The sequence below is a fragment of the Schistocerca piceifrons genome, chromosome 4 (assembly GCF_021461385.2).
Source record: "Schistocerca piceifrons isolate TAMUIC-IGC-003096 chromosome 4, iqSchPice1.1, whole genome shotgun sequence".
Taxonomy (NCBI): Eukaryota; Metazoa; Arthropoda; class Insecta; order Orthoptera; family Acrididae; genus Schistocerca; species Schistocerca piceifrons.
The window spans coordinates 111,852,265-111,872,222 of record NC_060141.1 but is presented as its reverse complement, the minus strand read 5'-3'; the positions used below and the strand labels follow the sequence as shown (position 1 = coordinate 111,872,222).

The 19,958-nt window shown below is 42.7% G+C and overlaps 1 protein-coding gene and 1 pseudogene across 1 annotated transcript in view; both read left to right on the top strand.

Moving 5' to 3' along the window:
* Window positions 1–19,958, top strand: part of LOC124795640 (hemicentin-2-like) — a 729,491-nt gene that overhangs the window by 42,163 nt on the left and 667,370 nt on the right. The gene's annotated exons all lie outside the window — the stretch shown is intronic.
* Window positions 18,295–18,412, top strand: LOC124796532 (annotated as a pseudogene).

Here is a 19,958-nt window from a genome sequence, read left to right as displayed (position 1 = left end):
TCTTCTCTCCAATCCTATTCAATACCTCCTCATTAGTTATGTGATCTACCCATCTAATCTTCAGCATTCTTCCGCAGCACCACATTTCGAAAGCTTCTATTCTCTTCTTTTCCTAACTATTTATCGTCCATGTTTCACTTCCACACATGGCTACACTCCATACTAATACTTTCAGAAACTACTTCCTGACACTTAAATCTATACCCGATGTTAACAAATTTCTCTTCTTCAGAAACGCTTTCCTTGCCATTGCGAGACTAGATTTTATATGCTCTCTACTTCGACCACCATCAGTTATTTTCCTCCCAAAATAGCAAAACTCCTTTCCTACTTTAAGTGTCTCATTTCCTAATCTAATTCCCTCAGCATCACCCGACTTAATTCGACTACATTCCATTATCCTCGTTTTGCTTTTGTTGATGTTCATCTTATACCCTCCTTTCAAGACACTGTCCATTCCGTTCAACTGCTCTTCCAAGTCCTTTGCTGTCTCTGACAGAATTACAATGTCGTCGGCGAACCTCAAATGTTTTATTTCCTCTCCATGGACTTTAATACCTACTCCGAATTTTTCTTTTGTTTCCTTTACTGCTTGCTCAATATACAGATTGAATAACATCGGGGACAGGCTACAACCCTGTCTCACTCCCTTCCCAACCACTGCTTCCGTTTCATGCCCCTCGACTCTTATAACTGCCATCTGGTTTCTGTACAAATTGTAAGTAGCCTTTCGCTCCCTGTATTTTACCCCTGCCACCTTTAGAATTAGAAAGAGAGTATTCCAGTCAACAATGTCAAAAGCTTTATCTAAGTCTACAAATGCTAGAAATGTAGGTTTGCCTTTCCTTAATCTATTTTCTAAGATAAGTCGTAGGGTCAGTATTGCCTCACGTGTTCGAACATTTCTGCGGAATCCAAATTGATCTTCTCCGAGGTCCGCTTCTACCAGTTTTTCCATTCGCCTGTAAAGAATTTGCGTTAGTATTTTGCAGCTGTGGCTTATTAAGCTGATAGTTCGGTAATTTTCACATCTGTCGACACCTGCTTTCTTTGGGATTGGAAAACCGTACCAAAAAAAAAAAAAAAGGTTCAAATGGATCTGAGAACTATGGGATTTAACTTTTGAGGTCATCAGTTCCCTAGAACTTAGAACTACATCTACATCTACATACATATTCCGCAATCCACCATACGGTGCGTGGCGGAGGTACCTCGTACCACAACTAGCATCTTCTCTCCCTGTTCCACTCCCAAACAGAACGAGGGAAAAATAACTGCCTATATGCCTCTGTACGAACCCTAATCTCTCTTATCTTTATGGTCTTTCCGCGAATTGTAAGTTGGCGGCAGTAAAATTGTACTGCAGTCAGCCTCAAATGCTGATTCTCCAAATTTCCTCGGTAGCGATTCACGGAAAGAACGCCTCCTTTCCTCTGGAGACTCCCACCCGAGTTCCTGAAGCATTTCCGTAACACTCGCGTGATGATCAGACCTACCAGTAACAAATCTAGCAGCCCGCCTCTGAATTGCTCCTATGTACTCCCTCAGTCCGACCTGATAGGGATCCCAAACGCTCGAGCAGTACTCAAAAATAGGTCGTATTAGTATTTTATAAGCAGTCTCCTTTGCGGATGAACCACATCTTCCCAAAATTCTACCAATGAACCGAAGACGACTATCCGCCTTCCCCACAAGTGCCTAACTAACCTAAGGACATCACACACATCCATGCTCGAGGCAGGATTCTAACCTGCGACCGTAATGGCCGCGTGGTGCCTAGAACCGCTCGGCCACTCAGGCCGGCTAAACCGTACCATTTGACCATATACATTTGTAAGTAGGCTGTTTAGGTTTTTACATTGGTAACGCCACGTAGTGCTCTGTATGAAAATCACTGGCTGTGCTGTGTGCAGTCTGTGGCTGGGTGGCATTGTTGGAATATTCGCTATTGTAGTGTTGGCCAGTTGGATGTGAACAGCGCAATGCGTTGCGCAGTTGGAGGTGAGCCGCCAGCACAGGTGGATGTGGGGAGAGAAATGGCAGTGTTTTGAGAGTGTATGATCTGGACGTGTGTCCATCAGAGACAGTAAATTTGTACGACTGGATTTCATGAACTGCTATATATATTATGAATTTTGAACGCTATTAAGGTAAATACATTGTTTGTTCTCTATCAAAATCTTTCCTTTGCTAACTATGCCTATCAGTAGTTAGTGCCTTCAGTAGTTTCAATCTTTTATTTAGCTGGCAGTAGTGGCGCTGGCTGTATTGCAGTAGTTCGAGTAACGAAGATTTTTTTGAGGTAAGTGATTTGTGAAAGGTATAGGTTAATGTTAGTCAGGGCCATTCTTTGGTAGGGATTATTGAAAGTCAGATTGCGTTGCGCTAAAAATATTGTGTGTGAGTTTAGTGTTGATCAGAATGGGTAAAGTGCGAAATGTCTGAGTACGTTCAGGTCGGCTCAGCTGTTTGAAAATCAAATAATGTAAGAGCTTTATCAGCACAGTAATTCTTTAATTTTTCTAAGGGGACGTTTCACATTGTGCTAATATTCCCCTTACAAACTTGTAGGACATGTAGAGGGGACTGGATAGATAATATTTTGAACTGGAACCCGTGACTGAGAGCGTACTTTTCCCACTACAAGTAAGGTTCCATGTCGCGACCACCAAGTTTGGTGCACACACTGTACCTATGAATGGTGTTGCGGAACACATAGGCCACGAGCAGTGCTTCCATTACCGGGAGCTTCGCCATACAGAAAGATCATGTAGGTGTATGCAGTAAACGTGTACTCAACCGTGTTGCCCCAAAACTCATTTTCACATGAATGAGCCTGGAACCATGTCAGAGAGGTAGGGTAGGCTACACGATGTTAAGTATCCTCCACTACGACCAGCCAGTTGCACACTTAACTAGAAAACATATTTAAAAACGGATGTAGCACAGGAATGGTACTTTTCCGAACATGTCCATTCAGTTCCCTTCGCAAGTCCTACAAATTTGTAAGGCGATTTTTAGAGCACCCTGTATGTATTCTTCATGCCAATGATAAGCTCGTACGACATTTTGCCATATGGCCCGTATGATAACAACACTGCCACAAACGACTTGCCGTATTATTATCCACATAACGGTTTTAATGTGTGAAATATGGTATAGGCATACATCTTGATACATAAAATTTCAGCCTGCGTATATTTATGCTCGTAAAACTCGAAAAGTAGTCGGGCGATTGACCTCAAATTTTTACACAACATTGCTTTCGAAAACCTGCGTCTCTTTTTCTTTTTTAATCTCGGAAGTGATTTATCTGTTTTAGAAAATCAAAATGAGAGTTCTATGATTCGCATTGTTGCATTTCAGTTCAATTTATCTCTTGTGTTTGGAATGTGATTTACCCGTTTTCGAAAATCGATTTCACTTCTTTCGTGTCTGTCCACTTTGCTGCCTAAGAAAATGCTCCAAAACGCCTCCCTGAACAAAAGATAGCGTTTGATAGCATCTTACAATCTGTGGCCAATGAATCAGCTGGAGTGCACATTTTGTTCGTACCAAGAGGAACTAAAGAAACGTTCTCAATTTCCTTGGTCCCGGCTGAAATCCATGCAAACGGCCATTAGCTCTTGCTTCTTCAGGCATAGCTGTCATGTCGATGGAAGGAGGGAGTAGAGAGCATTAAGCTTTTAGGCCATCACTAAAACGTTTTCACTTCTTAAACTGTCACTAAACATGTAGTTCACAGAAAACAATGTGTAATTGTTCAAAAGCATTGGAAATAGGAAACGTGCTTCAGACATGCAGAATCTTTGTATGAGATGAAAGTGCAATGGCTCACAGGAAGCCTTAGACCATACACTGATAAACTTGCAAAATAATGTGACTGGACTGGTATTACTATCCGGCGACTTCATGCAAACGTCTCCAGTTAAACGTCACTCGAAACTAGGTGTGAACAGCACGCTTGCATTTCATATTCAGCTCTAGGAAGTTCAGACAAAAACTGCATTTAACAACAAAGTTCAACTTCAGACCGATCCAACATCTAACATATTTTGGAGACAATTATTCGAGATCGGTACCGGCACTGTGCCTATAAATCCAGAAACTGGAAAATTCGCCTTCCCATCTAATTTCTGCAACATCGTGAATCCAAAAGATGAAATAGTAGAGAAGATTTTCCAAACCATCGAAACAAATTATCGATGCCACTCATGGTTGAGTGGAAGAGACATTCTGGAGGCTAGTCTATGAGCATGATACGCACGTCATCATCGTAAAACGAATGTCCACACATTCTGAACCTGAATATTGGAGTGCTAATTGCATTACTCCGAAACATCAATCAGCCAAAGCTATGCAATGGCACTTGATTAATGGTAAACCAATTTATGAACAATTTAACTGAAATAACAATTCTGATTCAACATCATAGGCTTCCGCGGATACCACTGATTCTGACCGACATGACGTTCGAGTTCAAATGACTTTGAGCTTCAGTACGCATTGCGTTCGCCAGGATTATCAATAAAGCGCAACTGTAATCTTTGCAAGTGTGCGCTTTGTATTTAGATAACCATTGATTCTCTCACGAGCGATTATACGTCGCATGCTCCAGAGTCGGTAAACGGTCTGATCTTTATGTCTATGCAGAAAATGGACAAGATCAAAAAACAGTCGCGGTGACGGTGTGCAATTAACCATATAAAAATGGTTTTCATATGTCATTACACAACAACAAAAGCACGTCACACAATACCATGGAGTTTCAATGCGTAATATTATTTGTTAACCAATACACTCGAAGCACGCCTTGTTCTCAGCACTGTACGCTATTTGAAGAAAAGCTTGTATATAGTCATCTGCTGTACACATTCAACTTTATTCTATACCGTTTTCGGTTTTTACAACCATTATCACTGGAAGAAAAGCAGTAGATCAGACGGATCAAAAATGCATACTACTCAGGCAAGACTCGTTAGCATACGAAATAGAACAATGTCACACTGTGGTATGTGAAACACACATAATTTGGGCCACAATACGTCTTACACTGGTATGTTAAACATACATAAGACATCGTTTGTTTGGTATGCTAATGAGTCTTGTATGAGTAGAATGCGTTTTTGATTTATCAATTGTAGAATTTTTCTATCTGTAATGATAGCTGTAAAAACCTGCCCTAGAAGCTGTGCGTTTTAAAGTGCCGCTTCTCGGACGAGGAGATACATTGGCACTGGTTCGAAACCGCCCCCCGATTAACGGCGACGTGAGCATGCTGGATATGGTTTTTAGGCGGTTCTCCACACCCCACTAGGTGAATACCGGTCTGCTACCGGAGCCCGCCTCAGTTACATGATTGGGAAACGTTTAGAAACTTTCCCACACTTCCACATGAATCACACTATCTGCAGACGGGTGGCGTATACAAATTCTGTACCAGAGGGTAAAAGGGGTGGCGAAAGGAAGAGAATCTAGCCACCCCCTAAATTAATCATGTCGAATCCGCTAATAAGCATGCCGATCCTGTGCAGATACGGGTAAGACAGGTGAAGAAGAAGAAGAAAATGATGATGACAGCTGTAATAACCGAATCCGGTGAAGAATAACGTTGAATGTGCATAGCTGATACCTATAAAAATGCTTTTCTTCACATTTTTAGCAGCTGCAGCTGTACACTATACTGGATAACTTAACCACCAAGACGCAGCAGTCGTCTGGTAAAGCACACAGGTTGTGCTCGTCTTGAAATGTAGGACCCCTTTTCACTGCCTGCACTTAGGCCGTAAAAGACTACTCCAGCAGATTTTTTTTTGCATCCACACATCAGCTACGTCCCATACTGACAATGGCAGTGTCACGTAGACACCTCCTTGGCGACCGTCTCGGAGAAAGCTGCTTATTCTTGGCCGTGTACGAGCTGCCTTCAGCTTAAGCACCTTGAGGCCCAGCATTTCGTTATATGTACCTCAGAGGTCACGCCATTCCAGCCACCGGTGACGAGCAACGGTCTTGTCCGCAGATTCTACCGCGGCGGCGGCGGCGGTTTCCAGAATATATTTTGGTTTCACTTGCTGCAACTGACTCCACTCACTCTTTCGTCATCCTCCAACTTGGACTTCGCAGTGCTCGCAACATTCAAGTACACGTGTGGCCGTCCTTTTGCGGTAGAAGCACGAGACTCCTCCAAGCATGACTGTCTGACTATAAGCAAGACAAACGTGGCTCTCTATATGGCATAGTCTTCATCAGTGCAGTGTTTTTGTTTACTTCAGTTTCAACGCCAAAAGCCAAGTGCACCGTTCGCAATACTACTACTACGTGATCAGGCCCAGTGGACCGCACGCATCTACAAGTTTCCTCCACCAGTGTATTCTGTCAATTGCTGCTATCCGCCATCCGTCCACATCTATTGACACTTGATTTAAATCTTCAAGGAGTCCATCCCTCCAATGCTTCTTGGGTCTACCTGGCGGTCTCTTTCCTGTAGGTGTGAAATCCAGGAGCTTCCGAGGCCATCTGTGATCCTCCATCCGGGCCACATGGCCGGCCCACTACATTCATTTGGCTTTGACAGTTCCTGCTACGTTGGGCTGCTGGTATAGTTCCTCAAGCTCTTGGTAGTATCTGATCCTCCATTCCCCTGTATCTGCATCCAGAACCGGACCGAAGATCTTCCGAAGCACTTTTCTCTCAAAACCAAGGAGCTTATGGAAGTCCTGTTTCCGGATGCTCCATGTCTCACAGCCGTATAGAACAACAGGCTGGTTCAGGGTTTTGTACAGTCGAATCTTCAACTGGCTGGAGAGATATCTGGATCGAAGCAGTTGTGCTAGGCTGTGGTAAGATCGGTTTCCTGCTTGAGTGAAAAGTGCCCCCAGACATTTGAATTCTTGCACTCTCTTGTAGGACTGGTCCCCAACCTGCAGTGATTGTAGACGATCAGCAGTCTGACAATGACCACGCTTCATAACGAGATTCTCTGTATTGGCTTCGTTTATGTTTAGCCCAAATTTGCTGGCAGCCTCCTTTAGTGCTTTGGTCATTTGTTCCAACTCCTCTTCCGACCTAGAGAGTAAACAGATATCATCTGCATGGGATAAGTATCACAGTCTCTTTCCTTCGATTTCAATCCCTTCGTTCTCTTGGAAGGTCTCGCGTACGATCTTCTCGAGGGCAAAGTTGAATAGGATAAGGGACAGCCTATCTCCTTGCCTGAGTCCTGTCACAATTTCAAAATAAGTCGACAATAACGTTGTATTGACTACAGTATAAGTGTGTCATGCCAATTGAAGCTTGTCACTATTATTCTCTATATGCTTAAATGATTTGGTAGAAATGGTTCAAATGGCTCTGAGCACTATGGGACTTAACATCTGAGGTCATCAGTCCCCTGGAACTTAGAACTACTTAAGCCCAACTAACCGAAGGACAACACACACATCCATGTCAGAGGCAGGATTCGAACCTGCGACCGTAGCCGTAGCGCGGTTCCAGACTGTAGCGCCTAGAACCGCTCGGCCACGCCGGCCGGCTCATTTGGTAGAGAGGATGGACAGCAATCCGTTGATGATACTGTGGTGTACGGTAAGGTGTCGAAGTTGACTGCCTGTAGCAGGATACAAGATGACAGGTTGGTGTGATCAATGGTAGCTATCTATTAACGTAGAAAAATGTAAGTTAATGCGAATGAGTAGGAAAAACAAACCCACAATGTTCGGATACAGCATTAGTACTGTCCTGCTTGACACAGTCGCATCGTTTAAATATCTGGGCGTAACGTTGCAAAACGGTATGAAATGGAACGAGATTGTGGTTATTGGGGCTGGGAAGGCGAATGGTCGACTTCGGTTTATTGGCAGAAAGTATGGGTCATCTGTAAAGGAGACCGCATTACTAGGACGTTCCAACAACACGCAGGTATTACTGACATGCTTCAGGAACTCAAATTGGAATCCCAGAAGAAAAGGTGGCACTCTTTTCGAAAAACACTATTAGAAAATTTAATGAACTGTCTTTCGAAGCTGTGGGGCGACGGCCTTGCCGCGGTGGATACACCGGTTCCCGTGAGATCACCGACGTTGAGTGCTGTTAAGCGTGGCCGGGGCTTGGATGGGTGACCATCCAGCCGCCATGCGCTATTGCCATTTTTGGGGGTGAAATCAGCCTCATGATGCCAATTGAGGAGCTAATCGACCGAATAGTAGCGGCTTCGGTCATGAATACCGGTAGAGCGGTGTGCTGACCCCACGCCCCTCCTATCCGCATCCTCCTCTGAGGATGTCACATCGGTCGGATGGTCCCGGTAGGCCACTCGTGGCCTGAAGACGGAGTGCTTTCGAAGCTGACTGCAGAATGCTTTTACTGCCTCCAACGTACACTGCGCGTAAAGACTACTAACATAAGATACGTGAAAGTAGGGCTCATATGGACGCATGTAGATAGTCGTTTTTCCCTCGCTCTATTTGCCAGTGGAACAGGAAAGGAAATGACTGGTAGTAATACATGGTACCCTCCACCACGCGCCGCACGGTGGACTGCGAATTATTTATGTAGATGTAGAGGCAGAACATCGGTGGAAGCAGAAAACTCGTCCTGACGTAAATAAAACTATACAAAAGGTTGTATTTGTTCAATTAATTAATCCGTAACCTGGGCGCTGAACCGCGATTAACATGAATAAATTAATGTCAGCTGCATATCAGCAGGATCCTTTGAGGAGTGATGATCCATCTTCGACTGCCGATCGTGGTCTGTAAAGGGTGGTCAACTGGACCATGGGCGCATTATTGACGACGGCTAATAGTTTTTCAAAGCAGCAACACTTGCCTTGGCATGGCAGGCAATTGGTTGTGAAATATAAGCTGTTTACAAGTATGTATCCTACACATTTTGCTTCAATAAATTGGAACACCTAATCGATTCATGTTTCATAGTGAGCAATCATAGGTAAGCATCCCATGTTGATGAGGTCTCCTTGGAGCAGTAACCTAAATGTTCTGTAGAACATGGTATTGCGATCACAAGCCCAGAAACAGTTTACTGAGGTTTTTTCTGTATCTCAGAATAGTGTCGGTCTTCAGCATGAATAATTTTCACCCAAAAGTTTCCTGTCCTGTATCAGCATGTGTGGCTTACTGTAGGTATTCGTAGAGTGGTATCTCAGTAGTGTAGATCATCGCCTCTTGTAGATAACATTTCTATTGATTAAATAGGTTTACTTTGTTTCTCAGAGAACAGAGCTATTCAACTCGTTTTATGAGCAGGAAATCAGGGAAGGATCTTTAACGCTCGCTTTGCCAAGGGGCGAGGGGAGGGGGTACTTTGGGCCCACCTTTTGAAAATATTAGAATCTAACCAGTTACTTTTGATTTTAAAATTTTGAAAAAAATGTTTACTGTTTTAATGAATTCTTCTGCCAGATTCCCTAACAGCTGTTCCCAATTTTTCTGTTACACTTAACCCAAAAATTTCAGTCTCAGTGGCATATTTTATACTTTCCCCTGTGACTGTCGCATTCAATATTTCGAGGTTCAGGGTCTCACTTGCACATCACTGTTTCTTTCAAAAGTACCTTCAGAGTAAAAGTGTGCACCAGTGATCGAATTTGCAATTTTTTCAGGTGGTCATAGTCGACAGTACATTGTACTGAAAGTGTGTTGACGTTGCTGAGTGTTAAAAGGTGTTAGGTTCTGGATCCCACTTACACATCAGCTCTTCTTTAAAAAGTATGTTATTAACGTAATTCAACAACTATTAATGTTTCTCGTTTTTTAATTTTTTCTGGGTGGGCGTAGGATAACCGTACCTGACAATGCGCGTTGTGGCATATGCCTTGATATTGTTGGGAATAATGTCCCATCGATATCTAAATTGTTTTAGATGGAGCCCTAGAACATTTAGAGAACGTCTGAAAAATGCAGTGTCAATAATGTAACGGGTTGGCGTTGAGCTTAACGGTGTGAGCACATATTTTGGGAAGACTGTGATCCACAGCCCCTAAATATTTAAAAAAATCCATTTTTATAGAATTCTATGAGGTGCTAACAAGCATATTGCTACTTGCCGCCAGTTTCTGTCTGACAGACAAGGAACCCATATGAGAACGTCGAAAGAAGGTCACATACATTTGACTCCATGAATGTGAATGTCATGATATTCAAAGAACATGCTAACAATAAAATTATGTAGCAGCCTAGATGGCATCATTATAGGTGCATTATCAACAGCGAAAATAAATTTCGAAGGCCATATGAGTCACTGAAAGTGAAATAAGGGGTACGTGGCATTGGATCTGATGCCTTTCGTACATATAACTGAAACAGCCATACAAGATGATACCGGCTTACGAAAAGGAAGTTGTGGGGGTTGTTAGGACGATATTTTCTCATTATTTTGGCCTCTGGTGCCTCGTAAAAAATAACGAAATAACGATTTATTCAATTCATTACCACACTTACACTTATTTCTGCAAAAATACCGTCACGAAAGTGTAAAAGTGCCAATAATATTCAGTTAACCAAACGTACAATACGGAATATAAAGTAATGTAAAAATTGTCAGTTGTGAAATTGCTGTGATGTGGTTGCCATCACTGTGGAAGCAATTCAGCATAGAGTCGTTGTGCATCTTCGCAAATGCATTCATTTGAAAATATACACGATGTGGATATTGCCCAGTTCTTCATCAGTAAGCCTGTCCATACTGTTTTGTGGCAGTGTTAACATACGAGTGGAAATCCTGAAGAAAACGTGCCGACGCAGTTCCAGAAATACTGTACGGAAGATTGGGGACGAAGAACAAAGTGGGCATTGCTGCGTCATGAGTGAAGCGAATAAGCTTGTTTTCAAACAAGACGCACAGAACATGCCATCGACATTTGAGCTTTCGGGTGTTTTTTTCATTGGAATCAAACGACAAGCAATTATTCTCAAACAAGCCACTGGAGACCTCGTATCCACTATACTAAAATACACAGAAAATGTCCATGGACAACGTCTGAAATTTTTCCGAGGGAGTTTGGGTTTTCATATTGAACATCTTTAGTTCGTTTTATGAACAATGAGCGTAGTCTGCTTCTGATTCCATGTACAGTATCTCGTCAGATGTTATTCTACTCTCATTCCTTACAGGTAAAGTTCAGGGCTCATTACGATCAATAAGATCAAGTTTGTTGCCAATTTGTTGCATATCTAGGATTCTGTATTAGCCAAGCGGTCCAAGGCGCTGCAGTCATGGACTGCGCGGCTGGTCCCGGCGGAGTTTCGAGTCCTCCCTCGGGCATGGGTGTGTGTCTTTGTCCTTAGGATAATTTAGGTTAAGTAGTGTGTAAGATTAGGGACTGATGACCTTCGCCGTTAGGTCCCATAAGATTTCACACACATTTGAACATTTGATCAAGTTTGGTGACGTTTCCCAAGTGCAAAGTTTAGTTCCTTAAACTTATTTGCTATTTTTAAGACATTAAATACAATTATATCTGGGACTACTATTTCAGCAATAAACTGTAGGGAAACGGGCTAGTTATTACACAGACAACAGGTTGTAAGCGTATTTTGAGGTAACCGCTAGTAGCAACACAATTTCTTTGCCGTAGATGGTGTCAATATATAGTACAGTACGCTAGAGGGCAGGCAGTCAGTATTACAGAGGCTGCCAGGAGTGTTTTTTAATAGCGATGTAGACTTCCTATATATTAGTGCAAGTAGCGTATCATGTGGAAGTCATGAAGTGAGGTGAGAGATAAAATATTTAACTTTTCTCTGTTCGTTGATTCTCTGTTGATGCTTATAAATAAACGAATATCAAACATGTAATATTCAATTCTGGATACGAAAATGTGTATCACAAACAGAAAAAAAATCAAAAGCTTTGTTCAACATGCCTTGGATAAGTAGGCTATGTCCCGAGCAAGGTCTTAAGGGCTTGGAAAGTCTCACCGTGGTTCAATAGCCGTGTCAGAAAACTTCTTTGAAGAAAGAGAGCTTCTGGAGGTGTCAAAACCTAGAAGACAAGCAAAAGCCGAACGAGGCTAAAATAAAAGTAGAGCGATTAGACAAGTATCCAGTGACTTTAAAAGCAAAATTTTGTCAACCGAACTGATCAGAAACCGTAGGAAATGGTTCAAATGGCTCTGAGCACTATGGAACTCAACATCTGAGGTCATCAGTCCCCTAGGCTTAGAACTACTTAAACCTAAGGACATCATACACATCCATGCCCGAGGTAGGATTCGAACCTGCGACTGTAGTAGCTGCGCGGATGCGGACTGAAGCACCTAGAACCGCTCGGCCACAACGGCCTGCTAAGCCGTAAATTTTTTGTCCTTACGTAAAATCAGTGATCGGTCCAAAATCATTTATACAATAACTCAGTGACTACATAAGCACCGAAACGGAATGTAACAGAGAAGGCCGAAATACTGAATTCAGTCATCCGAAGTCGTTTCAGCGCAGAAGATCATAATGCGTCCCTCCTGCCAACTGTTCCTCCTTTCAGTCATCCTATTGTTGTTGCTGTTGTGTTCTTCAGTACTGAGACTGGTTTGATGCAGCTTACAGTAAAGCTGTATGCCCTCGGGAAAAATTACGGCAATCATCCTGAGAACATCGAAATGGCAGATATTGAGGCGATTGCGGAATAGAAAGGCAGATACAATCCCTTAGTAGTGGAAAGGCTTCATGACGAGGTGAGATACATGTAAGATTCTACAAAGACTATGTGAAAGAACTTGGTCCCCTTCTTGCAGCAGTTTATCGTAGTTCGTTGGAGCAACGAAGGGTATCAGCGAATGGAAAAAACTCACAGACCATTGCTATTTACAAGAAGAGCCGTGTCACCGATGCTCATAATTATAGGCCAATATCGTTGACGTCAATCTGTTGTAGAATTATGGAACATGTTGTATGCTCAAGGAGCTCAGGTTGATGCCGTGTTCCTTGACTTCAGGAAGGCGACACCATCCTATACTACCATATACTGAGTCAAAATCGATATTATCTAGTGTCGGACCAGATTTGCAACTAGATTCAAGCCTCACTTGCAGATAGAACGCAACACGTCGCTCTTAACAGCACATAATGGGCAAATGTAAAGCTCATTTCTGGAGTATCCCGAAGAGTAGTGATAGAACCGTTTCTCTTTATTATGTGTATTAATGATCAGCGTTGGATGCTCTTAAAGACTGTTCACAGATGATGCGGTTGTATGTTCAGAAAGTAGCAACGTTAGAAGACGTTAAGGACTTGCAAAATGACCAACAGAAGATTACTGAATGGTGCAGGCACTGAGGGTTGCATGTGACGTGAATGAATGTAGCATACTGCGCAGATATCCAGAGCATAAGTGAAATGACCACATACAAGAAACAGTAGGAAAAACAGGTGCCAGACAGATTCATAGCAATAATCTTAAGGAAATATAACTCATACACAAAAAAGTGGCTTACAAAGCGCTTGTTCATCGATTATTGAGTATTGTTCATCATGCGGACCCTTTTCAAGTCGAACTGATATAAGAGACAGATGAGATCCAACATGAGCGACGCCTTTATTCAAGTAATCATTTAATCGGCATGACAGCTTTATTGAGATTATCAACGAACTCCAGTGGCACACGCTGCAAGAAAGGCATTGTGATTTAAGGGACGGCTTACTACTGAAAGTTCGAGAGAGTACTTTCCTGGAAAAGCCGGACAACATATAATCTCCTCCCGCATACATCTCGCGAAATGACCACGGTGAGAAAATTCTAGAAATTACAGCTAATAAAAAGGCTTACCGATAGTGATTCCTCCAACTTGCCACTCGCGAGTGGAACAGGGAAAGGGGATCAACATTCGAACGTGGTAGCACAACAGCAACGGTTACAGAATATCAGGTGTAATAGATAGTTGACTCGTGCCGACATGTAGCTGCTAAAATGATCTGGTATTTTATGACATTGGTTTTTCTGACGCGACAAGCCCTTGATTCTAGAGGCCTTAACTTTTACATTTGGACGACCTGCAGACAGTTGCCAACATGTTTAATGTTGGGATTGCATTACTGAATCATGGATAACGTGAAGTTAGTTTCCTGTCCTTCTGACGAAGACGGGTTTAAATCCGTTGAAACTATGGTAAATGTTAAATGAAAACCACCATTTATTGCAACTGGTTGATTGTCTATTACACCTGAAGAGGGAGCCAGTTTGTGTTGCCAGAAATGTCCTCTGCCACACACCGTCAGGTGGCTTGCGGAGTGTTGATATGATGTAGTGGCAATGTGTGGGACAATTTATGCCTATTTAGTTGGGGCTAGTTGCTATTGTGTAACAACCTGCCCCGTGTCACGAGCTTATTTTACGTATGAAGGCAATAGGAGAAATTACAGAAAGAATACAGAGGTACAACGCCAAAAGAAACTAATTGCGAAGCAGCAAAAGGGCTAATGTCAGATTATGAGATATTGGTAAAAACAAAACTGACAAATTGTAAGAGAAAAAAAGAACAATAAATTATGCAAAATTATAACATTTTTGATCAATACTTAATAGGATACACTATGTTTAACAACTTATGCTACACACTGTGACGAAATGCCCCGTTTTGAGGCAAATTGTTTCAGTAAGGAAGACAGGAAACATGCCAATACAGTGATATTCCTGATAGCGGAGCGTAAGGGAAAAACTAAGGCAGTGAATCTGCAATAATGGTAATAAATTCTGAGATATTTTAGCCTTATAATGGCTATAAAATGTTGTAGAAAAATCATTGAAAAAAATTGTGACAGCTAGTCCTGGTCTCCCCTATTTTGAAACGATGCTTTTTAAATTTCTCGATTCCTTGAGAGATATTGTTATTTACAGAATGGTATGAGGTGAACCACCACAAGCTTTTGTAACGTTTATTTACTCACTGACGACCAGCTTTGGTCTAGTGAGCATTTTCAAGTTATGAATTAACGCTTGTTTTGTAAACAAAACCGCCTATTCTTTGCAATATTCACGTTGTTAAAAGCACCGTGTTCGAACAAATAGCTATATCTAGTCGCAAAAGAATAATAGTACACCACCAAAAGAAGGAAAAACATGGTGAACAGTGTTAAAAAGTTCAGAATACAAAATTGCGCTTATGTTTTGGAAACAGAGGGTAGGGCGACCTCCAGACCAGATGAGAGGAAACGCAGGTCACAGCAGACTATCCCACTCAACATGCCTTAGAGCCAGACAAAGGCGAAACGCGCCTGGGAAAAGTAAATTAATTTAAAGCGAGTAAAGGCGGTTTTATTTACAAAACAACTATATCTGTGCTTGCTACGGAGCATGGTCACGCAAACAAACTTGTTAACACTACACCATTCTATAGAATGATTCCTTGGTGGCAAATAAATAATTATGTTAACCTAATCTGTACTCCAGGATGGCAGCTTCATCAAAACTAGTTGTGCATGAATGAAAACACATTACAGTAGCTTTTAGTGGTTTCTGTGATACCATTTTACATAAACATGGAAGACATTACATAAACATAGAAGTCATTATTTAGCCGTGTGTACACACAATACATTGCTATCAATGACACCTTTATCTTTACAAGAACATTATTTCCCCAATATATGTGACTAATCACCTATGTGTAGGATGTCTGAACTGTGTGTTCCGTGATGAATGCAGTATTGGTTCATATTGTTCGAGGGGGGGGGGGGGGGGGGGGAAACAGATGTAGTTGTTTGATAAGCCCGGACAAAAGTTTTATATGCAACGCGAACTATATCTTGGTACTGCTTGTTATTTTCCAATGTAAATAAAAACAGAGACTGCCGTGTATACATGTTGCAGTACAGAAAATAAATTTACCACATGCAGTCACACCAATTTACGACAGTAGTATTTGATAACCGGACAGCTGTAAAAATGTTACATAGTAATGCAATAACTGCACAGAGCACTTACTCTGAGAAGCAAAACCAACTGTTATTAGTGCCATACGCTGATATCGCAACTGTTTGCTGAATGAAAGAAATACCGCTCGAATTGTAGTTGAGAACCTGGCTAGCACATCACTGGACTCGTAACATTTTAAATCCACCTGACGTATAGTTCTATCACTCGGGCGTTGTTTCTCTACAGCAAACGATAAGAGCTAAAGTCTGTCTGTACTTATATTCTACGTTCGTACGCCTCTGCTTTTTCATCTTCCGTTATATACTATGCGCATATATCTATCATGGCAGTTTTCAGAACCACTTCTAAGCGCTTTGCTGTGGATAAGAGAGACAATTTACTGATTCCATGGCCACAGCACCCGATTTGCAGAACAAATGGCCTGTGTGTTCGGGCGTCAGAATGGGTAATTAAACATTGTGCACGTGTCTGAGCTGTGTCGAGGAGAACAACTCGTCCATTTAATTGAACTACTCTGAGATCGCTCTATGGGTATGCCAGGGTACTGCGTCTTCCTACCAATTGCCACATACCTTGGTCGTGAGATGACAGCGATGTATGCATGTTGCAATCGGTCGTCCAATATAGTTTGAAACTGTGCCGTTGAGTGCTTGTGCATCTGAAAGCCTAATGTGCACAACAAGAATTAAAGGGTACTTACACGAGAAACGACCTTTCTCATCCTCAGTACTCTATGTCCACAGCAACAAATGTGCCCCGTGAAATATCTTACCTTGTGCGCCTAACACTATGTGACATTTCAAAGAAAGAAATAGACGCACACTGAAGGTAGGAAAGTAGGATCCTTCTTGAATCGCAAGTTGTGGCACACAGAAATAACATTGTTTTTCTTAAGGTTGGTTGGTTGGTTGATTTGGGGGGGGAGGGAGGGAGGGAGGGAGGGGGGGGTACCAAACTGCGAGGTCATCGGTCCCATCAGATTAGGGAACGATTGGTAAGGAAGTCGGCCTTGCCACTTCAAAGAACTCATTCCGGCATTTGACTGAAGCGATTTAGGTAATTCGCGAAAAACCTAAATAAGGATGGCCAGACTCGGGTTTGAACCGTTGTCCTCCAGAATGCGAGTCCAGTATGCTAACTACAGCGCCACCTCGCTCGGTTTTTTAAGAACACTGAACATTACGGGGGCCTCTGATCAAAACGTACATAGTCTCTTTCAGAATCACTGCTTTTCATCATAGTGCTTGACAGTCGCAACAAGTTGAAAAATCACTCCATTAGAACGAGCGACAACGCACTGAGAATCCGTTTAAATACATTCTGGTACGGAAATAAGGTCCACGCAGCCCGTATTCTGTGGTACAAGTGTACCTCACCTAACCACTCCTGATATTTTCCCCATAAACTTGTCTAAATGGAGAACTGATGCGCAAAACTTTTGATGTGAGAGAGAAGCACAGAGAATTCTACCGAACTGCTGCACACACACCAGCGTAATATGGATTGATTTGAAACTTCCTGGCAGACAAAAAACTGGAAACTTGGCTTTTTCACGTGAAAGTGCTCTACTGACTGACCTCTCCAAGTACAATCCACGACCCGCCATCACAGCCTTACTTCATCAAACAGAACATTTCTCCCACTTCACAAACCTTTTACGGCGTACCTAGCATGTCTAACACTCCCTGGAACAAAGTATATTACGGAGAAAAGGCTTATGTACAGCCTGCGGTATTGTTCCCAGAAAGAATTTCCATTCTACAGCGGCGTGTTCGCTAATCTGAAACTTCCTGTTAGATTAAAACTGTGTCCCAGAGCAGAAAGAAAACATGGAAAGTGCGAGTAGCGCTCGAGCTCTGGGAGTTCCGTACAAACTTAATTATGAATCGGGTGATTCAAAAAGAGAGGATACATTTCAATTGTTCATTAATGACAAACTATAAGAGACAGATATACATTGCGTATATCACTGATGAGAGGAAGGTTTAAAGTTTTGAAATAGCTATCCTGTTGTTTTTGTGTATGACGAATATAACATCAGAGAAATCATTTTGTGTTTCTGAACTTCCGCGAAGTCAATCCATTGTTCGAGAGCAGCGTGCATTGCGACGCTGATTCAGCAAGAAGCCGCCTCTGCAAAGGCAGATTTGTGACTCGCATAGACAGATCTTGGAAGTTGGTTGCAGATGTCAAGGGAAGGCCAGTGGTCGGCCATGCACGTCTCATCAAAATGTCGAGCGTATCCGAGATGCGTTCATAGGGAGCCCCTGAAGTCCACGATGCGGCAGGCTAGGAACTTCAGCTTCCTCAAACGACGGTGTGGCGTCTTCTGAAACGACACCTGCTTATGAAGACTTATAAGCCGCAACTGCTGCAGCATTGCAATTTCGTCCCGGCGACTGTAAGAGACCCAACGGCCTTGCCGCAGTGGTAACACCGGTTCCCGTCAGATCACCGAAGTTAAGCGCTGTCGGGCTGGGCTAGCACTTGGATGGGTGACTATCCGGTCAGTCGACTGCTGTTGGCAAGCGGGGTGCACTCAGCCCTTGTGAGGCAAAAAGAGAAGCTACATGATTGAGAAGTAGCGGCTCCGGTCTCGGAAACTGACATACGGCCGGAAGAGCAAATAAAGACTTTGGTAAATCAGCTTATATTTCGACTTCTTTGTATACTCGTAATAAAAGAAAAATATCTGTAAATGAGTCTGTACTCATTTGGGTTACAGGTAAAGGAGTATGTGAATTTGTTAAGTTTGTTGGTGACTGTACTTCGTATTTTCATAAATAAATTGATCATTATGTAAATCGATCTGTAGCGTCAGCCATTAACCGGACATGGGTACATCACGAACCGGGGGGCTCAAGGAGGCAACAGTTTTGTTCTATTAATAGGCTTATCGCTTGACCTTGGTGACCTCTCGAAGCTGCAGCTGGCTTACGCAATCGTGGCGGCGCGCCAGCGGGACGCACATACTCAAAACACCCAGCATGCGCGTCCGGGATAACGCTCCCGCTGGCACTGTGAAAATTTTCTAAGTCCAAGCTACCGCATACACTATATAAGCGAGCGAGAGCCGCGCAGAGGCTCATTCGCGCTGCTGCTGCTGCACAGGCAACTGCATTGAACGCCGCCACGATGCCTTACAGGAGATTTTGTCGCCGTTCTAAACAGACAGTCTATAAAACGATCGAGAACATAGAGTTCGCCACAACAGCTGGAGACAAGAAGAACCGCATGCCAGTTCAGAGTGTTGCTGCTACTGCAGCAAAGTCGACGGACCTTGTGTTTTCTGTGGTTGTAGACTTAATTTTAGTATTAACATTAATGACCACATGCCCCTCCATATCCGCAACCAGTGACGCCTGTCGTCTGAGGATGACCCGGCGGCCGATCGGAACCTTTGGGCCTTCATGGCCTGTTCACGAGGAGGACTATAAGATAAGTAACGAATTTTGCGTTTCAGTTTTGAAGGAAACGGCAGAGGACACTTTTTTCGAACGACTCATTTTTTTCGGACGAATCAACGTTTCATACACTGGGTAAAGTAGACCACCATAGTGTAAGAATTTGGTGGGTACAAAATCCTGACTTCTTCATCGAACATCAAAGGACTTACCGACACTGTATGTATTTTGTGCCGTTTCTGTTCACAAAGTTTGTGACTTTCTTTTTTTGGGGAGGCAACTGTGACTGGAACGTCATACCTGGACATGCTGTCAAATTTGTTGATTCCTCAACTTCATGGAGATTCCAACAATTTCATTTTCATGCATCACGGCATCCCGCCTAACTTTTATCTTCAGGCGCGGCGTTATCACCACCAATTCTCCATGTTATTTTGGAAGAGGTAGACAGCTAGATCTTGTTCATTGCTTTTGACCTGCCAGGTCATCTGACCTGAAAACAAGCGACTTTTTCTTTGAGGGTACATTGAGTCTTTGTCCCGCATAGTTTTAAAATAGGGGAGACCAGGACTAGTTGTTTCAATTTATTTCACTAGTTTTTCCACAACAAGTTTTTATAACTATTATAAGGCTAAATATCTCAGAATGGATTACCATTATTGTAGATTA